The sequence below is a fragment of the Podarcis cretensis genome, assembly GCF_951804945.1.
Source record: "Podarcis cretensis genome assembly, chromosome: 7".
NCBI lineage: Eukaryota > Metazoa > Chordata > Lepidosauria > Squamata > Lacertidae > Podarcis > Podarcis cretensis.
This window is the reverse complement of record NC_137176.1, coordinates 85,226,638-85,248,260: the sequence shown is the minus strand read 5'-3', so window position 1 is coordinate 85,248,260 and position 21,623 is coordinate 85,226,638.

The window sequence follows — 21,623 nt, the reverse complement described above, 5'->3', positions numbered from 1 at the left end:
TGTCATGGACGCTTTAGTTGAGATTTTTGCACTGCAGAGGGTTTGACTAGACAATCCTTTGGGTTACTTCCAAATCTACAGTTCTGTGGTTCTATTCTCTGGTGCCTTGATTTTTGGAAAAGACAAAGGAAGTAGCATGGAAATATATGCTCTGGCAATGTGGGACACAGGGTAGATGGGAGGTTTCCTGCTGGTATGGTTATTATTATTATTATTATTATTATTATTATTAATGCCCTGCCTTTTCCCTTTACAGGGACTCAAGGCAGCTTACAGATAAAAATAAGAACAGCTAAAAAAATAAGGAAAAAAATCATTAAAAAACAATTAAACATTGATAAACTATCTTTCTATATCTACCCATCATCTATCTATCTATTAAAAACATACAGAAGATTACAATAAAAACTGAACAGTGCTAGTCCTTTATTTGTTGTTGTTGTTGTTGTTTAGTCGTTTAGTCGTGTCCGACTCTTCGTGACCCCATGGACCAGAGAACACCAGGCACTCCTGTCCTCCACTGCCCCCCGCAGCTTGGTCAGACTCATGCTGGTAACCTTGAAAACACTATCCAACCATCTCGTCCTCTGTCACCCCCTTCTCCTTGTGCCCTCCATCTTTCCCAACATCAGGGTCTTCTCCAGGGAGTCTTCTCTTCTCATGAGGTGGCCAAAGTACTGGAGCCTCAGCTTCACAATCTGTCCTTCCAGTGAGTACTCAGGGCTGATTTCCTTCAGAATGGAGAGGTTTGATCTTCTTGCAGTCCATGGGACTCTCAAGAGTCTGGGACAAGAAATAATTCACCTGCTGGAGGAAGGACAAGAAGGGAGCTAGTCTAAATTCTGTAGGGAGTGAGTTCCACAGTTGGGTAGCAACCTCTACCAAGAAGTCCTTCTCCCATGTCCCTACCAAGGAAGCCTGTGATGGTGGTAGGACCAACAGCGGGGCCTCCCTGGAAGATCTCAAAACCAAGGCTGGTTCATATGAGGGAATGCAATCTTTCAGAGAGAATGGATACAAGCTATTTGGGCTTTATTATCACTATTATTTTATATCAGGTGGCAAGGGTAGGGACTGATGGTAAGAAACTGCAGCCTGCCTTAGTTCCCTCTCTCTGAATTTTAATGGCTGACAGGGATTTTGATCCCCTAACCTGTTCGCTCACAGTTCACACCCTTTGTTTGTGATGCACCCCTACTTAAAAGAGGTGGGGTTGAGGCCTTGTGAGCACCATCTATAATAAGATCTTAGTCCAAGCCTCAGCTGCCTTACCTTCAAGGTCGTTCTAGGTCTGGTGGTGGAAACATGCAGTGTTTTATAACAGAGAATAATAAACCCAAGAGTTCTGTTTTCTATAGCAAGGTCAATTAAAGGAAGAAGAAGAAGAAGAAGAAGAAGAAGAAGAAGAAGAAGAAGAAGAAGAAATCTCTCTGTGCTTTGTGATAGCTCTAAGTGCTGAACAGCCTTAAATCACTGAACAGCCTTAAAAGCCATTAGCTAAATTCTTCTTAGTCGTTCCACAAAATATCACAATAACTTCTGTTCAGAAGCCAGGAAGGGGGGAAAAGCATTACTGCTAAGGAAAAAGTGTGTGTGTGTGTGTGTGTGTGAGAGAGAGAGAGAGAGAGAGAGAGAGAGAGAGAGAACTGTTCTTCTTTCACTAGCATCAAAAACGTTTCTTTACAATAAAAGACTTGGAGCCCTCAGGATTCAGAAGACAGGTGAAGTGACCCACAAGTCTTTTAATTATATTTGCTAAGCCTGAGGCATGTAGAAGCATCTTCTATCTTAAGAAGGGTAATTTATAATATCAACGCCTGTCTGTCCAAAATGAATGTGCAATTTTGGCAAGCAAAAATACTCGACAATGTTTCCTTGCTTAAGGAAAATGACAATGACAACGCTAATCCTACCAACTTTTGGGAGGCTACAAAAGCATTGACAAGAAGTATCTGCATCAAAGAAAAACCATAAATTAAAAAACAAATCTGTGCAATAATAACCAAACTAGAAATGAATTTACTAACTAATTATAAAAGTTTGGATTCAAAAGCCCTTTGAAATAGATGCTTTGAAAATTTATAGCACACTAGTCAATTTCTTATAGGTGAATGTGGAGGTAAAACTCAGAAGTTTGGGAAACCCTTCTGGAGATGATATTACTTGATATGTGGTTAAGGAACTACATTTTGGGTGGGGGTTTCCTGTTAATTCTGCTAAGCAGGACCCTGGGTATCTGCTCTAAGCCGCTGTTGCATTGCTCTGTATGTTTTTGAAATGTCAGTTCTCTTGGTAAGGTGCAAGAGAACATTTCAGTCCCATTGTGAATAAGGACATTCCAAGCATCTTTATAACCCTAATGAAAAGTGACTCAGTGAATCCCATCAGCTGTTCATAATCAAAGCATCTAGATGGGGAGGGTGTTCTTGGCACCCTCCCCTTATTACAATGAGTAATAGAACAGACAGTGCAGATCATTTTTGCAACTCACGCAACCCGACAAAAGTATTTATTGTGAATTATTATAACATTCTGAAAATGCATAATTACCTTTTAACCCAGGTTGGCAAACACAAATCAATACCTTACAGCTCTGGCAGGGCATTTTACTGTCCTTTAATGGCAAGATGTGAGGCACAGAGAATGAGAAACAGGCTGATGTCCCATTAGAACTTGTGAAACTTTCAATGGAATAAATCAACTTTGGGGAAAAGCCAGTGCTGAAATGGGGAAAGGTGTTAGATAATGAGTACAAAAGTATGTAAGGACAAGCGATAAACTAAAACACACACATTATACTCTCTCAATCTGTACACACAAGGCCATCCCAATACATTCTGGTACCTGAGGCAGACCCCAAAATGATGCCAGGAAAGAAAAGAAGGGGTGAGTGAAGATCTACTCAGGAACAAGGGGGGAAAGAAAGATAAACATTGAGATCATTGAGATCTGCTACCTGAGGCAACTGCCTCAGCTTGCCTTACAGGTGGGCTCGCCCTGTGTACATATAACCTGTCATGTACTCAACCCATTGATCTATCTAACTCGCAATTGTCTACTCACTTTGGCAACAATCCCCAAGCACTCAGGAGCGGATGTCTTATACTAGAGATCCTTTGAAGTGGAGATGTCAGGGACTGAATCTGGAATCTTCTTTACAACTCAAGAACGGTGAAATGTGCAAGACAGGGAGAGATTCTCACTAAATATAGTTCAGAGGTCATAGACCACAGGCAGAAAGTGGAAAGCCATCAATCTCACCCCAGCAACTGAGAAGACCAGATGCTCAGCCAGTGTGACGCAGAGGAGTTTAAGAAAAGATGCTCTGCGATCCATGGTGTCAAATACAATGAAATGTGAAAAGGCTCCTTCTTAAATTTATCAGAAATGCTACTCAGCTTCTCTTAACATCGATGACAAAGATCAAGAAGTGCAGGCACCATGCTACACAGCTCTCTGCCGAGAGATCAGAGCTGACAGTGATGAACAAGAGGCATAGTTTCTTCCCTGACCTCTGGGTGTGAGGTCAGGTGTCCAACAAGTAGGGAAGCAAGTCTTTCAACTGCTGACAATGGTGCCTGGGTACTTGGAGACTGCTTGGCAGATGCTCCTGAAGCAATCATCAATGACCAGAGGAGAAGCCCACCCAACCCTTTCCCTGGGGCTATATAAGCCACATTACTGAGAGGGATGAGAAGATCTGAACATATTACAATGGCTGCGCTGGTTACAAAGTAGTTTCTGTGTTCAGCTCAAAGTGCTGGTTTTTAATCTACAAACCCCTATGAGGTTTAGGACCCCAATATCCCAAGGACCACCTCTCTTCACATGAAACAACCTGAACCTTGCGCTCCTCAACAATGCCCTTCTCCATCTGCCTCAAACCAAGATTGTGGAGGAAGGAAGCTACACAAGAATGAGTCCCCCACACCACCACATAGTGGAATGCTCTCCCCAAAGAAATATGCCTGGTGCCATCATTTGCATTTGATATTGTTGTTAAAAATAAAGTGAACATTTAATGCTAATAATTATTATTAATGAGGCCTGGTGGAAGGCAGACACAAGGCAGCCCGGTCTAGAGAATGAGTGTGATTGGCTCCTGCATGGACCATCGGTCAGCCTGAGAGAACTCCTCTATTTTGTAGGTTTTTAGAGTTGTAAACTGCCTTGAGTGCCTTGGCAGAGGAGTGATAAATAAACTCAATGCATAAATAAATGATCCATATTGTTTTCTTGAATCTCTTATGTCCTTTCTATTTCACCTGGACAAATCAATTCAGGACACCTCTGTTTGTGTGAAGGAATGCTTAAGTATTTAAGAAGCTAAAGCAACTTAACTAACTAACTTAATAAGAATTAACTTTGCAATCTGACATCAAAGTTGAAAAACACTGATGTCAAAGTGGAAACATATTTTGACATTTGCAGAGATCTCATTAAGAAACCTACCATGGGGGAAACTTAACTGGGCTCATTTTACTTGCATTGGTGCTGGAGCTGCATTGACAGAGAACTGATTCATAAATGATCCTATCAGCTATCATTAGCCATAACAGCTAAATGGAAAGTCTTTGCCAGCACACCACCAGGAGCCAGGAGCTGGTGGAAGGGGAATCAGGGAAGCCATCCAGTTGTTGGCTAGCCGCTACCAGCAACAGAAGGCTAAACTTGTACCCATTTGGGGAATTCATTCTATGGGTAATGGCCATACATAGAGTCTGCAACTGCTAGGAAGTAGTAGCTATATGCTGAGATGCCCTCTGCAGATGTTCTGATGAATGTGTCCAGGTTGGAGGCCCCAGGCCTACAGCGTTTATCATGAACATTCATGAGAACAATTGTAGCCAGCATGACTAAACCGCTTCTGGAGAACCAGAGAAGCACAGAAACGCTGTTTACCTTCCTGCTGGAGAGGTACTTATTTATCTACTTGCACTTTGACATGCTTTCGAACTGCTAGGTTGGCAGGAGCAGGGACCGAGCAACGGGAGCTCACCCCATCGCAGGGATTTGAACCGCCGACCTTCTGATCGGCAAGTCCTAGGCTCTGTGGTTTAACCCACAGTGCCACCAGTGTCCCTTCTCTAAAATATAGGTTGGTGCTAAAGGTGGACCTGAAAAGGAAGACATAATATATTGGCTTAGAGGCATTCGTTGCTTAATTAATTCATATGCCCCACCCCACTGAATCAAATTCTTGCTCCAGATCTGAAAAAGCTTTGAGTGTGAATTATACTCAGAGTCGAGTGTGGATTTCATACTCTTTATTCAGCTCATAGTAGTGAGGAGGAATGGAAGTTCCCCTGAAATGTCTGCTTTATATACATTATTTACACAATGGGCCCCACATGATTGGCTAACTCCGGGATTCTCCTGTAGGCCAATCAGGTTGCGGATTCACTTCCACCTGGAGCTGGATTGGGTGGCTCCTGCGGACCAATCAGACTGCTGCATTCTGGATCCTATTGTTCTAGGACCAATCAGACTGCTGCATTCTGAATCCTATTGTTCTAGGACCAATCAGACTGCTACAATTTGGATCCTATTCAACTCAGTACATAACAGAGTGAATGTCAAAATTGTAATTCACTGCAAAGCGCACAACATTTGTTGGCATTCCCTGCAACAAGCAAACCTGGTCAGATTATTTTTATTTTTATTTTTTGGTTGGCACTTTCTTCTTTCATATGGTAGGAATAATCATAAAATCAAATGGAATCTAGTTCTAATTTTTATGGTAATTGCTTTCTATAGCACTCACCAGATTTTCCCCCTTTTCATAATAACATCATACATAATTACTACATAATGTTCCAGCATAAATAACACTCCAATTAGTCTGTAATCTGTAATTATAATGTACTTACCAAATAGTTTTGTGCTTATTTGAACTCTGTGAAATAAAATACCTTGTTAATAAAAATGCTGCAAGAGAATTATGTAGATTTTTTCATGCCAAATCCAGTCTCTGCCAGTAGGATACAAACTATAATGAAGTCACAGAGAATTTTAAAAATATATTTTCTTTGTACACTGGGAAAACAACCACCCTAGGCTCAGATCACACCTTTTATTTTAGGAAGAGGAGCAAACTGGCTAGTGACCTGTGGCATTTCTGCATAAAACAGACCAATTTAAGTATTTTAATAGCTCCTCATTCCCATGTTTATTAGTGTTGCCTGCAATATTCTCCCAAAACAGTCTTAGAAATAAACTTCAGGGTTTCTTAAAAGCCTGTATCCGACCAGAGGTGAGCTTTCAAAGCCTGATAATTCTTCTCCTTCCTAGATTAAAACTGGAACATAAAAGCAATTCACACCTCTCTGCTAGCCTCCATAATCTATAAAGGGTCTTCCAACCAGATTTAACACCCCTTCCAGATACCAACCCCCTAAAATGGTGTAGCCAATGTGGTGAACTCCACCTCCACTGCCAGCATGGACAACATAATAACAACAATAACAACAACAAATTATTTCTACTCCACCCATCTGGCGGGGTTTCCCCAGCTACTCTGGGTGGCTCCCAACAGAATATTATTATTAATAATAATAATAATAAAGAGATAATACATCAAACATTAAAAACTTCCCTAAACCAAGCTGCCTTCAGATTCTAAAAGTCAGATACAGTGGTGCCCCGCAAGACGAACACCTCGCAAGATGGAAAACCCGCTAGACGAAAGGGTTTTCCGTTTTGGAGGCGCTTCGCAAAACGAATTTCCCTATGGGCTTGCTTTGCAAGACGAAATGTCTTGCAAGTTCCTGCGGGTTTTTTCCCCTTTTCCCCAAGCCGCTAAGCCGCTTATCAGTTGATCCGCTAAAAGCCGCTAAACCGCTAATAGCGCTAATCCGCTAAGCTGTCAATGGGCTTGCTTCGCAAGACGAAAAAAACGCTATACGAAGAGCCTCACGGAACGGATTAATTTCGTCTTGCGAGGCACCACTGTAGTTGTTTATTTCCTTGACATCTGGTGGGAGGGCATTCCACAGGGTGGGCGCCAGTACTGAGAAGGCCCTGGTTCCCTGTAGTCTCACTTCTCGCAGTGAGGGAACTGCCAAAAGACCCTCGGAGGTGGACCTCAGTGTCTGGGCTGAATAGTGGGGGTGGAGATGCTCCTTCAGGTATATTGGGCCAAGGCCATTTAGGGCTTTAAAGGTCAGCACCAACACTTTGAATTGTGCTCAGAAACGTACTGGGAGCCAATGTAGGCCTTTCACGACCGGTGTTATATGGTCTAGCTGGATTAGTTGTAGTTTCTGGGTAACTTTCAAAGGTAGCCCCATGTAGAGCACATTGCAGTAGTCCAAGTGGGAGATAACCAGAGCATGTATCACTCAGGCAAGACAGTCCGTGGGCAGGTTGAGTCCCAGCCTGCATACCTGACAATGGTCAGGGATGATGGGGGCTGTAGTCTTCTGACAACTGGAGGTCCAGGGGGCTCCCACCCTTTAACTAGCGGATCTATTGATCCACCTTCCATGCACCTTGGCCAGCAGCAAAGCCAGCTTCCACTTTTCAGGAGGTACAGCCTTCATCCATGGCTGTCTTTCAATTCACTATTGGAAGCACTACAACAGCAGTACTCTGAGCAATGTTGGGCAGCAGGCAAAACACTGGCTCATTTAAATTTGATTGCCAGTGCCGATAAAACCCTGTGCAAAGCCCTCTTCAAAATAGTGCTTTAAAAGGCATGATGTGGACCCCCTGGAATACTTTGATTCTGCTAGAAGGCTGTTTGCGAGGCAAGTCCCCTCCCCCATGTGAAATGAAGACACTGGACACATTATTTCAGGTTAATGGGCATAAAAAGGCCACAACTTTATTGATTACAGAATTGAAAGGTATTGGCCTTAGGCATTGGCTCCTATCGACTACCCGGCATGGAGACCGGGAAGGGTTATCCACAAGCCGTGGGAGTCCTGTTGAAGTACGCCAACTAGGATCCCACGGGTGTCACCGCTCGAGCGGGGGCGTGCCGGAGGCCCTTACCTCCCTAGGTTTCGGACAAGGCAACGCCCCCCGGAGTCCTCTACTGGACTACCCTTTTCATTGGGGGAAGGTGATGGCGCTTCCTTCCCCCCTTCATTTACATAACAATTAACCCCCTGCCAATGCCTAACCGCCAATACCGCGGAAGTTGTGACATTTGCTACGAGGTAGGCAAAAAAACCAAAAGGCTAGAAGTGCGCCAAATTGGAAAAATTCCTACCAGGCCCCTTGCGGCGACCAACCGGAGTCCATAGCAAGGTCATAGCTAGCTAAGCCTAAAGGGTGGGTGGGATGGGAAAAACCGCTCAGCTGGAAAGGGGAAAGAGGGCGGTCCCTGGGCGTGCCTGGCCTTAAATAGGCTAGGTGCCGCCTCCCCGATTGGGGGGCTGGGTCGAAGGCACACCCAGGGATTCCCTGTTCTCGCGGGGGCAAAAGGCCAGCCCCCGCATGTGTGGGAAGGGATTTCCCGCAACACCCTCTCCTCCCAAGCTCAGAAATGGCTTTGTGATTTATATGACCAAACAATCTCATGGTTGGCTCATTTGCACAAAATCTTATTTGGCAGCATTCGAGAATATTTGGTTAAAAATATGATAAAAATAAGTGCAAGTAGGAGGCCCTATTGGCGAAAGCACACCTCAGGTTAAGAACCGCTTCAGGTTAAGAACGGACCTCTGGAACGAATTAAGATCTTAACCTGAGGAACCACTGTACTTAGGCAAAATTTCCTACAGATATATTGGGAGAAAATTGCACTAAAATGCTGAGAATTTTTTTTTAAATAATAATAAGAATCACAAACTGATGTAGACAGATGCAGAACAGAGCCTAAGGGTCAGAAAAATGAGAAATTGGTGGAAACTGAAATTGAGAGATTCACCATCCCTATTCCCAACCAGCAAGTGTGAAGCATGGGGGTCTCCATCACAGCAGAGCACCCTTCCCCAGCAGTGCTCCTCTCTGCTGGCAGAGGTTAGCAGAGAGAAACTGCACACAACCATATGAGAAATATGTAAAATAACTGAGCAAGTATTAGACATCGCCCCAGAATTGGCCCTACTAAACATCTTCCAAGACAACAATGCCCATTTACACCACAAGGAACTCGTAACCCACCTACTTTCAGCAGCCAGACGCACCATAACCAGACACTGGAGAGACCTGTCAGGAGTAAGCATGGACCAATGGTACCAAATAGTATGGGAAACAGTCCTACTAGAAAAATTAACCAATAAACTGAAACTGACATGGGGACAAATAGAAGAAGACGCCTTCACGGTATGGCTTGTTGGGTTCTGTATGTGACAAAAATCCACCAACGGCATACAAATTAATATGGCTAACCTGATCCAAAACACACACACACACCCCACTAACACATGAAATCAAAGACCACCACAGCCAACCACAAATGAACAACCACACCCTAGGCCAACCCCAACCTCTCTCAACACCAAAGAAACACAAGTGAATAGCAAAGAACCTGCACAAGTCACGCTGACACAACACCCCACATATATTAAGTAAAATAGAAACATCGCCACCCATGGCTCCCCTTTATCACAGACACAGCCCAACAAAACAATGAGAATAATCCACCAACAGCATACAAATCAATATGGCTAACCTGATGCAAAACACCCACCCACCCCACTCACACACAAAAACAAAGATCACCACAGCCAATCACAAACAAACAACCACACCCTAGGCCAACCCCAACCTCTCTCACCACCAAAGGAACACAAGTGAACAGCACGAGTAATGCTGACACCAAACCCAACATACATTAAGCAAAATAGAAACATCGCCACCCGACCCCGACCCCCACCCATCTCCCCCCTCCACCCTTTTTTTCCCTCCCTAATGTCTCAACAAATGAAACTGATCTGTAAAAATGTTACATAGAAAAAATGCGAGAGACATTACACATACTTCTGTAAAACAAGAAAATCTTTAATAATAATAAAAAAAGAAACTGCACACAATCATAACCCCCCCATCAAGCTCTCCTACATCATCATTACAGTTAGTTTTGTGCTATAACTTAACATTAACCCCCCCACACACACCAATTTGACACCAGTCATCAATGCAACAAAGCAGCCACCAAACACTAAGACAGTAGAGAAATATATATATACATTTCTCTATAACGTACTACAGTCACCCTAAGTAATTTAATCTCAGCAATTGCACCGCTTCAAAAAGGAAGCCATTTCTTGGGGAAACCACTTCAAATGCTCTATGCTTCCCACTTCAAGTTGAAAGTCCCACAATCGCTTTGCCTTGCAGGCTTACCCAAAAGTGAAATTCCTTGCCAATGCACCCTCTTGCCAATTTCTTGAGCTTCTTGTTTGCAAAGCAAGCAGCCGACGTCAAGGTGGGGGAGAGGAAATGCAAGCCATGAATCATCACGTTATAGAGGAATAACACACTTCTCGTAAGCATGACAGGAAACTATCAATAAAAAACAAGCAATTTGGGAGGAGGGGGGGAAGCACATGAAATTGTACATATGAGTCACGTTGTGGAATGGGTGCAATTATGTTCCAGTTGCGACACCTACATTTTGCAGCAGAAAAGCAAACTGTAGAAGTGGGAAGGAGAAAACAACAAATTGTGAGCAGCACGTCGATGAAATAAAGAAAGGAGACGAGTTTTTGCAGTCATATTAATGTATTTCTTACATGTTTACCCTGCTACAGAGTTTCACGTAGGAATAAGAGAGACTCCTGCCTGGAGCCCTGGAAAGTGCTTGCCAATCACTGTAGACAATACTACACTGGCTGGCAGAAACTAGCCACTAGCCACAATGTCTATCCCCTGTCTCAGCATTTGAAGGGTGCAGTGCTTCTGAATGCCAGTGGCTAGTAGCCTCAGGTTAAGTACTTCATTCATTCTGGAGGTCCGTACTTAACCTGAAACTGTTCTTAACCTGAAGCACCACTTTAGCTAATGGGGCCTCCTGCTGCTGCTGCGCCGCTGGAGCACAATTTCTGTTCTCATCCTGAAGCAAAGTTCTTAACCCGAGGTACTATTTCTGGGTTAGCGGAGTCTGTAACCTGAAGCGCATGTAACCTGAAGTGTATGTAACCCAAGGTACCACTGTGCTCAGATTCTGCTTGTGGGTTTCCCACAGACACCTGGTTGGCCTCTGTGAGAACAGAATGCTGGTCTAGATGGGCGCCTGGCTTGATTCAGCAGGCTAGTTTTATGTTCTTAATCTATGTCCACATTGAAACAGCCACAGCAAACAACAACAACAAAACCACCAATATTATCATGTTGAAAAATTGGATTTTACAGTCTGAAGGGGGGAAGTGAAATGCTCATCTGGGGATGAGCTGTGGTGTCTTTCCTAAATTGAAAAGTCTTGCAGGTTGTTCTTAGGTTCTTAAACTGAGAGATAGTCTGACAGCTACAGTATGTTCCTATTCTAACAGGCAGAGGCTACTCCCAGTCCCAGGAAATTGGAGTGGCTTTAAAAACGTTATCCTTTTTCGGAAGAACACCACACATATTATCCCACTGTGTGGTGTATACTGGCTACAAACTGCAGACCGCTGCAGAAATAAGATGGACTGAATTTAAGATTTGGGGGGGGGGGTGGAAAGGGGGAAATACCAGAAACTAAAACTGATCATGTCATCCATTCCTATGTTTTTTGCAAGACCGTGTTTTAAGCAAGAAAAATATGGATTTCATGGCATGGAAAAAGCAGTAAACACAACTCTGGAGTATCGTTGAACAAGCTGTCAAGTTCATGGTAGATATCCAGGAGAGAACAAAGCCAGCTTAGTAGCTAACCAGTCCTCATCCTGTCCCTTCTCTTCCATTTTGATTTGTTACAGCTGTATGCCTAGAAATGTTTATTATTAATTAGTTAATTAATTAACTTTCTAGGCCAACCTTCATCCATAGATCACAGGATGGTTTACAATATCAAAATACAAAACACATACCACAATAACAAACGAAAACAATAACCCCTCCTCCCAGCTTAAAAGGCCATAGATCATTTCATTAGCCAAAGACCTAGGAGAAGAGGAACATTTTTGCCTGGCACCTAAATATATGTAAAGAAGGTGTCAGACAAACCTCCCTGGGGATAGCATTCCACAAGTGGGTAGCCACCACAGAAAAGGCCCTGTTGTTGTGTTGCCACCCTGTGGACGTGTCATGGAGGAAGCTCATGAAGAAGGGCTTCAGATGATGATTGCAGGATCTAGGTTGGTTCATTAGGGGGAAGGTGATCCTTGAGATATTGTATTCTGAGCCATGCTGAGCTGGTCCAAGAAAACAAGTGATCTTACGCAGTGCTTTTTTTCTTAAAAATATGTATGTTTAGGGCTATACTCTCATTTTCCTACTCACATTGAAATACTGCCCCTCAATGAGGCCAAACTTAGATTCACAAAATGTTTAGGGGTATGCGTACCCCCAGAAAAAAAACACTGATCTTGTTGTTTTTAGCTACTGCTGTGCCCATATATAAACAAGGAACTGGAGATTACGCTAAGGGTGGCCAAACTCTGTGCAACTGCCATAAAACGTAAGGAACAAGCTGTACTACCAAAATGATTAAGGTTTTAAATGATAATTATAGGTTATATTTTAGTGATCAAGATTTTATATATATATATATATATATATATATATATATATATATATGTATGTGTATATATATGTATGTATATATATATATATATATATATAAACTGCTGCTGTATCTGAATTTTCTCTGTTGTAGCCAATTGCAATTCAATGTATCCCTGTTGCGTTTTATGATTTTTCTGATATTGTAAGTGACCCGGAACTGGTCTGTGACCGTAATAATAAAGTTCATTCATACTGCTGTGCCCAGCACACCTATGATCCTCAGAAATCATAGGATTATAGGATAGAATCCCACACAGATAGATGATGCTATTGCCAACGCTTCAACAAACTAGATTTGAACATTATGATAGCAATCTTTGACAGCTAGAGTCTAGTTCATGCAGCTAGAACTGTTACTCAAATTAACAGATTTTATTTTTTTAAGAAAAAAAAGAATATCAAGTCCCAAAGTAGTAACTAAAAGTAAGCAATAAGGGGTGGGTTGGTTATCAAATATATTTTTTATAGATTTGCCTGTACCTCAAATGATTGGTGCTTCTACAGACACATAACAGAGCAATTATGAAGCACAGAAAGGAATGATAATTTTTGCATGAGTGTCTTAGAACAATGATAGGCCATTTAATTGAAACACTAATTATCTTTTTTAAGTGTTTTATGAGGTTGATGGTCTCTAGCAACAGAACCCAAAGCATGATTGCTATTCAAGCTTTTAGGCTGAATTCTAGTGTTGAGGGAGTTAGTCTGTTCACCACTGGCTGTCTAGGGCTGATGGGGACTGCAGTCCAACAAGATCTGAAGAGCATCGTGTTGGCTGAACCTGGATTATATGAAGAGGAGGGCCACTGGTCTTTCTTATTGCTGTCAATCCACTGGACTAGTGCTATTTAACTGTCATGGGGCCTCATCTTTTGCTACAGCCAAGCTCCAGTTCTCTGCAATATGGGCATCTCTGCTAATTACATTGAGCCAGGATCATCTGCCTTCAGGATATTACAGCCCCTCAGCCTACCAGACATGGGGGAGAAGGTGAAATCCCCATAGACCTCTTTCCACAGAAAAACAGATTGCAGCCAAAGACCCAATAACCCTATTGCAGACATTTGAGGGTAGGAGTCTGAATCGATTCGAGTTTTCAAGATGAGCCAGTCATTTCTATGATTCCTTTGATTTGCACCTCCTTCTAGGAATGAAGGGAAATTAGATTCAGTTCAAATTTAAAGGGAAATCTACCTGATTTACACTCCCCCAGAACAACCTGCAAATCAAAACACAGTCATTTTTTGAAATTCGCACTTCTTTGAATTTTGCAATGCAGTTCTCCAGTCAAGTAATGTGTGCAAAAATGCATATGCTAGAATGAAGTGTGCATAAAAATGGTGAAACAGTGTGCAACAAAAGAATTGCATCAGGGAAAATTGCTTTGCAAAAATCTGTATATTAGGCAAAAGTGAACACAAATGTGTGTATGTCAGGAGAAAATCACAACAGAGAGAAATTGAAATGGGTAGGCTAGCTGCTGCTACCTTTTATTGACCACACTTGAGGCAAGTTCCAAATAGCCAAGCTGAAAATTGGAGATTGGAGCCATAAAACAATATCAAGAAAGCTCTCAAAGCTGTGAGATTGGACTTTTTGCCTACATAGCTTGGAAATCTCTGATAGTGCATTTTGGATCCCCCTTATGCTGTTTCCTTTGTTGTTTACATTCCCCATTATGGTGGGCATACCTCTGCTTGAACTTTGCTACAATAGAAGATGCCACCTTATGCCCGCCATTCCCTTTTGGATTTAACATGGCAGTAAACATTTCCTCCCAATGCATCTGGTGCAGTGTTAAGATTAAAGAGGAGCCCAGATGGGTGTTTGGTTAAATGGCATAGCTTGCAAAACGGGGGGGGGGGGGGGGAGTATCTAATGTTTCTCATCTCCGTTCCTGCTGTAATCCCCTTCAAAAGGCACTGACATACAAAATGAACATCAAAAGCAATGCAGCCAATTGATTGCAAGGGAAAGGCCTCTTAATCAAAGAGGAGGGGGAGGGAGGAAGGAGAGAGAGAAAAAGAATTGGCAACCCTAAAGGAATGGCCCAGCAAGCCAGCTGCTCCTTACAACAGCCCCGAACGAAGTACTAACTCGTTAACCGCCATCAGCCATGTGCGAAGCTTGCCAACTGAGCTGCCTCTGCAAAGACAAGCAGAAATCGGGAAAAGCACTCTGCAGATGCTTCATCTCCACCGTTAAAAGTCCTGATCTCAGCAACTGAGCGTTGTCTTTGCCAAGGAAACATTCCGAATGGCTGAAGGCACTGCTGAGCCAGACGTCGAGCAACAAGAGCCCAGAGAGGGGTTAGGAAACAGCTCAGAGAAGGAAAGGCATAAACCAGCAAGTCAGAGGCGATCGACAGGGGGACGGATATACCGACTGCTCCTGATTAGGGTGCAGATTTGGCTTCTGATGTAGAATGCCATGCATGGGGGTGAGTAATCAGAAGTTCCTTTTGTACCTGCATTTGAAGTTACTAGCACACATGGGGCACATTCAAAACTGACATAAAGGCTGCAGTCTATTCCCCAATGTGCTGGTGATGGGTAATGCACTATGTAATGACTGGAACGGGCAATTTTAATTGCAGCGATAATTCCTAGGAAAGTGTCCAGATCAGATTAATGAATGTGTTTGTTGCTTCTGTCAACGGTCACAAATGTTTCAATGGGGTTGCAGAAGTATAATCGAGCTTCAACGGTTACATGACTAAGCCAACCACAGATAGTGCTGTTTCCTGAGTCGAGGCACTGAAGATCACTAGAAACTGCCTTGCACCAAGTCAGATCAAGCTCATTATTGCCAACACTTAGTGGCAGTAGCCCTCCGGGATTTAGACTGCCCTACCTAGAGGGACGCAGGTGGCACTGTGGGTTAAACCACAGAGCCTAGGACTTGCCGAACAGAAGGTCAGCGGTTCGAATCCCCATGACGGGGTGAGCTTCCATTGCTCAGTCCCTGCTCCTGCCAACCTAGCAGTTTGAAAGCACGTCAAAGTGCAAGTAGATAAATAGGTTCCGCTCCGACGGGAAGGTAAACGGCGTTTCCGTACTCTGCTCTGGTTCGCCAGAAGCGGCTTAGTCATGCTGGCCACATGATCCAGAAGTTGTATGCTGGCTCCCTTGGCCAGTAAAGCGAGATGAGCGCCGCAACCCCAGAGTTGGCCGTGACTGGACTTAATGGTCACGGGTCCTTTTACCTTTACCTTTTTACCTGGAGATACTGAGAATTGAACCTGGGACTGTCTGCATGCTTGTTTTGACCTTTAAAGCCCTTCATGGCCTAGGACCCTTGTACTTATGGGATCCCCTCTCCCGGTATGCCCCACGGAGGACCTTAAGGTCCATAAATAGCAACACCCTAGAGGTCCCAGGCCCTAAGGAAGTCAGATTAGCCTCAGCCAGAACGAGGGCCTTTTCAACACTGGCTCCCGCCTGGTGAAACGATCTGTTTCATGAGACCAGGGCCCTGCGGGATCTGATTTCTTTCTGCAGGGCCTGTAAGACAGAGTTGTTCCACCTGGCCTTTGGCTTGGAATCAACTTGATCCTCTTCCCCTCTTTCCCTTTCCCTTTCCCCTTCTGTGATGGGATTCCTATTTGGGGACTTCCCTGGCTTTTTTCTGGCCCACGTAGGACCAGTCTGGATAGTTGGCCTTGGTGAAGATTTGATATTTTCATCCCCAAAAAGTTTTTGATTTGAGTTTCTACTGAAATGAAATGAGGCTGCATCTTAATGTTGTATTTTATTCTTGTTTTTAAGTTGTATTTTAATTAATTGTTTTTATATTTGGTGTTAGTCACCCAGAGCCCGGTCTTGGCTGATGAGGGCTAGGTATAAATAAAATTTATTATTATTATATTATTAGTAGTAGTAGTATTATGCAAGGCAGATGCTTCACCACTGAGCTATGGCTCTTCTCTATGCTCCATTTTCAGACTGATCTTAATAAATTTGTTTTGTTCAGCAACCAGTTTGGCCTGGTTTCTGCTTTAAAATAGCCTGACTCTAACTGAATAGCTCAGCTGGTTAGAGCATGGTGCTGATGACACCAAGGTTGCGGTTTTGATCCCCATAAGGGACAGCTGCATATTTCTGCATGGGAGGGAGCCGGATTACACCAATCTTTCCCAAACTTGGGTCTCCAGCTGTTTTTGAACTACAATTCCCGTTGGTCCTGCTAGCTAGGGATGATGGGAGCTGTAGTCCAAAAACAGCTGGAGACCCAAGTTTGGGAAACTGGACTACATGATCCTCGGGGTCCCTTTCAACTCTATGATCCTAACTATCACTCCCTATAATAACAAGTTCAGGGGGGTGAGTGCCAATGGCTTTAGGGCCCAAATGGGGCTACTGAGAATCAAAAGGAAGGTTTCTCAATATGTTGGGGGAAGGAAGTAGACTAAAGTAGAATGACTGGACTGGATTTTTCTGTTCCACATGGGCACTACTGTTAGGATTCAGAACTTATAGGGTTAAGATGTTCTGAGTGATGCCTCACATTCTGACGTCAGTTTTGGAAGGTGGGAGGAGTTCTGTTCACTGTTCTATCTGTTCTCTTTGTCTTTGAGAGAGACAGCAGCCATTAGCCATGAGCGCTAGAAGTCCGGGAGAGTCTACCTGAGAAATGCTGAGCTGTAAATATTCTGCTGCAATAAAGGACTGATAAATAAACACACAAACGTTTCGTGTGTTTGCATGGATTTGAAGCAATTTGAAGCAACAGTTGTTTCGCTGTGTTTTACTCTGCAAGGCGAAACCGGAGAGACGCAGATCGGCGCAGCTTGGCTGAGGAGCTGGCTGAGGAGCACGCCGGACCGCTATAAACTGCAGCTAATTGGTGTCGTAAACCAATTAAGCTTAAACATCTAATAACTACATGGGCCACCCCTAGTCTACACCAACTGGTTGAGGTTCACCAGGAGTTCCTGTCCATGGTCTTTCCCATCCCTGCCTTAAGATGGAATTCAACTTGGAGCTGTATTCAAGGCAGCTATTCTACTACTAAGCCATGATCCTTTACTGCCCGAGTCTGCTGATTGTGTAAATTTGCCACTAGAATCCAGTGGGTCGAAGTGATTAACTCGAAAAGCCTCCCACCAACATTTCACATACGTAGGAGGCGAGGCAAGTTTGCGTGGTGATGGGATAAACTGACATCTGTCAGACAAGCAGAACTGAAATCCTCTTGACATCGTCACTGCAAAGCCAGCTAAGCCTCCATAAAGCTTACATATGATCAAGTCGGATGATATTCTAATAACAAGTGTCAAAAGGCAAAGCCTCATAAAGATACAGATACGGAAGTGTGTGCACACATACCAAGAGAGTCAAAGTACATGAAGAAATCATTAAAATATTCAGGCTAGATCAATTCTGTACAGATGAAAGGATGAGAAAGTATCCCAGGTGTGTCGAATTTCTACCCCAAAGACAGCATCTTTGGTGGGGTCAAACACACCCAGATTGCCATAGGTGGGAGAGGGTGACCAACATAAACTCTCGATTGTGGATTGACAGCTAGACTACAAGGTATTCTGATAGCCTTCCTTTTGCAATCCAAGACTGTCTAAATTTAGTTGCAAATTATAGTTTTATTATATTTCATTTTAAAGGGGACCTCATGAAAATCTAGTCTACCACCCTGCTCTCACAGCAGCTAAGCAGATGCATATCAGAAGAAGAAGAAGAAGAAGAAGAAGAAGAAGAAGAAGAAGAAGAAGAAGAAGAAGAAGAAGAAGAAGAGGTGTTTGGATTTGATATCCCGCTTTATCACTACCCTAAGGAGTCTCAAAGTGGCTAACAATCTCCTTTCCCTTCTTCCCCCACAACAAACACTCTGTGAGGTGAGTGAGGCTGAGAGACTTCAGAGAAGGGTGACTAGCCCAAGATCACCCAGCAGCTGCATGTGGAGGAAGAAGAGTTTGGATTTGATATCCCGCCTTTCACTCCCTTTAAGGAGTCTCAAAGCGGCTAACATTCTCCTTTCCCTTCCTCCCCCACAACAAACACTCTGTGAGGTGAGTGGGGCTGAGAGACTTCAGAGAAGTGTGACTGGCCCAAGGTCACCCAGCAGCTGCATGTGGAGGAGCGGGGACACGAACCCGGTTCACCAGATTACGAGTCTGCCACTCTTAACCACTACACCACACTGGCTCTCATGAGGAGGACCTGAGCACAAGAGCATTCCCCCCTCAGTAGTTTCCAGAAAATAGCAGCTCTTTTTTCTGGGGGGACGCAGGGGGTAAGCATACCCCTAAACATTTTGTGAATCTAAGTTTGATCTCATTGAGGGGCAGTATTTCAATGAATAGGAAAATGAGAGTACCCCTAAACATTTTTTTAATAGAAAGAAAGCACTGGAAAATAGTATGCAGAACCATACTGCCTCCCACCATGGCATGCCCTCCAACATATCTCCAATGAAAACAGGGATGTCCTATTCAATAATAGTATTAAATAATTTTATTAGTTATACCTCACACATCTGACTGGGTTGCCCCAACCACTCTGGTGGGCAGCTTCCAATATGGAAATTAAACACTAAATATTACAAAAACTTCCCTAGACAGGGTTGCCTTCAGATGTCTTCTACAGGTTGCATAGTTACTTATCTCCTTGGCTCAGGGGTCACATAACTCCAACATTTCCCTGATGATAATAGGGGCATCCTAAGGAAAAGCAGGACATTCTGGGGTCAAATCAGAAACAGGGACAGCTTCTGTAAATCCGGGGCTGTTCCTGGAAAATAGGGACACAGAAGGGCTTCCATGGCATTGCCATTGTGGTTAGTAGCCATAGATGGCCTGTACCTCCACTGTGAAAACAGGATGCTGGACGAGATGGGCCTTTGGCCTGATCCAGCAATGCTCTTCTCACAGTCTGATGAGTACCAAAGCTTGCCAGAAAACACCAGTCTTTCTTCCCGTCCACACCTTGTCCGTTTCCACAAGGTGGCCGCCATGCTAAGTCTCCAGAGAAATAGATGCTTGTCTTGTTCTTTGCTTGGACTCATCACTTTTTCTTTCCACCAGGAAAAATGTTCAGGCCCCAATAACAACTTTAAATTCAAAGTGGAACAGATAAATCTCCCCTTCCTGCCTAAAGCACACTGGGGGAATTATTTCTTCATTTAGCAGGATATCTCCTCTTAAGCTTCCTCGGCTGCTCTGAACAACTTGTATCAGCTGGGCCTGGAGGATGCTGGAGGAATTATCCTCTATTTCCTCCCCTAGCTCACCTGTGCTAATCTGATCCTATGCTTTGCTAGGGGTGCTCAGCAAGACCTGGAAAGGAAATCTTATTTTCCTAGTCTGCCAGTCACAGGTGATATAAGCTGAATGTTTTTTTTTCCATTGGTGTGGACTCACTGGCTGGCTATTTGAGGCAAAATCTCAGTGTCATTTCGCTAGTGAAGCCACAGTAGACAGACTTAAAGCTTTCTTTAGGTGCTGTTATCAGTCATTAATGTTCTTGCTGTCTGCTTTGTGGGTGCTGTAAAAGAGGTATTTTTGGGGAGAGGGGCGCATCCAGCTAGAGTTTTCAATTTAGTCAGGGTATCATAGCTCACCCCCAGAATATTTTTCATTTTTTCATTTTTCACTTTTCAGAGCCTTCAATCCAACGAAATTTGCAAACGTATTTTTCTCTCACCTTGATAATATGGTCTGTTTTGCACTGTGGCTGTGTTGAACAGGTGCGGACATTGATTGTAAGTGCTGCTTGTAGACTTGACCCATATAATTGTTGTTATTTATTTCTGGTGTGTGTGTGTGTGTTAAAAATCAATATGAAATGATTTTAAAACAGAAAATGGAATTTTCTATGAGGACTGTTGCCTTCTCTGCCCCCAAACATAAATCCAAACTCAGTGAGTTGCATTAAAAACATGCAAACTATTACATTTAATCACAGTCATAATCGTTATTTTAGGGATGTAAACCAATGGAAGAAATTTTCATTGCTAAAACTATGTGCATGGATAACAGAAGGAGTGGATTACATTTCCAATGAAGTCTGGGTGGTATAATAAAACACTTGGGAGGGTTGTTCAAGGAAAAACTAAACGTAATCAGTTTGCTAGCACACAGTTTCCATTCATATGTTTCAATAAATGAACCACCAACAACAAAAACCCTTGCCCTCTTTTGACTCATACAGCAAAGATACCTTCAGTTGCCTTTGTGATGCAGATAACAACAACTTCTTGTCTGGATGTACTCCATTGTTATGAGGCAGACCAGCATTGCTTGCTAATGGTTCTGTTTTGTGTCATGGAATCGTAGAATTTTAGAGTTGGGAGGGATCTAGAGGATCATCTAGTCCAATCTCCTGCAATGCAGGAATAATAATAATAATAATAATAATAATAATAATAATAAATAATTTATTTGTACTCCGCCCATCTGGCTGGGTTTCCCCAGCCACTCTGGGTGGCTTCCAACAAAGATTAAAAATACAACAAAATGTCACACATTAAAAACTTCCCTGAACAGGGCTGCCTTCAGATGTTTTCTAAATGTCAGGTAGTTGTTTATCTCATTGACATCTGATGGGAGGGCATTCCACAGGGAGGGCACCAATACCAAGAAGGTCCTCTGCCTGGTTCCCTGTAGCTTTGCTTCTTGCAGTGAGGGAGCCGCCAGAAGGCCCTTGGTACTGGACCTCAGTGTCCAGGCAGAATGATGGGGGTGGAGACGCTCCTTCAGGTATACTGGCCTTTTAGGGTTTTAAAGGTCAACACCAACACTTTGAACTGTGCTCGGAAACGTACTATCACAGCTATCCATGTATATTGCGAAAACACTCTCTCTCTCTCTCTCTCTCTGTGTGTGTGTGTGTGTGTGTGTTGCTGACCTGCTATTTACAATGGGAATAAAGCTCTCCTTGATGGGAACTTATCTCCCACTGCAGTCACCAGTTGTAGTAGGAGTAAGTTCTGATCAAGACTGTTGAAGTTCC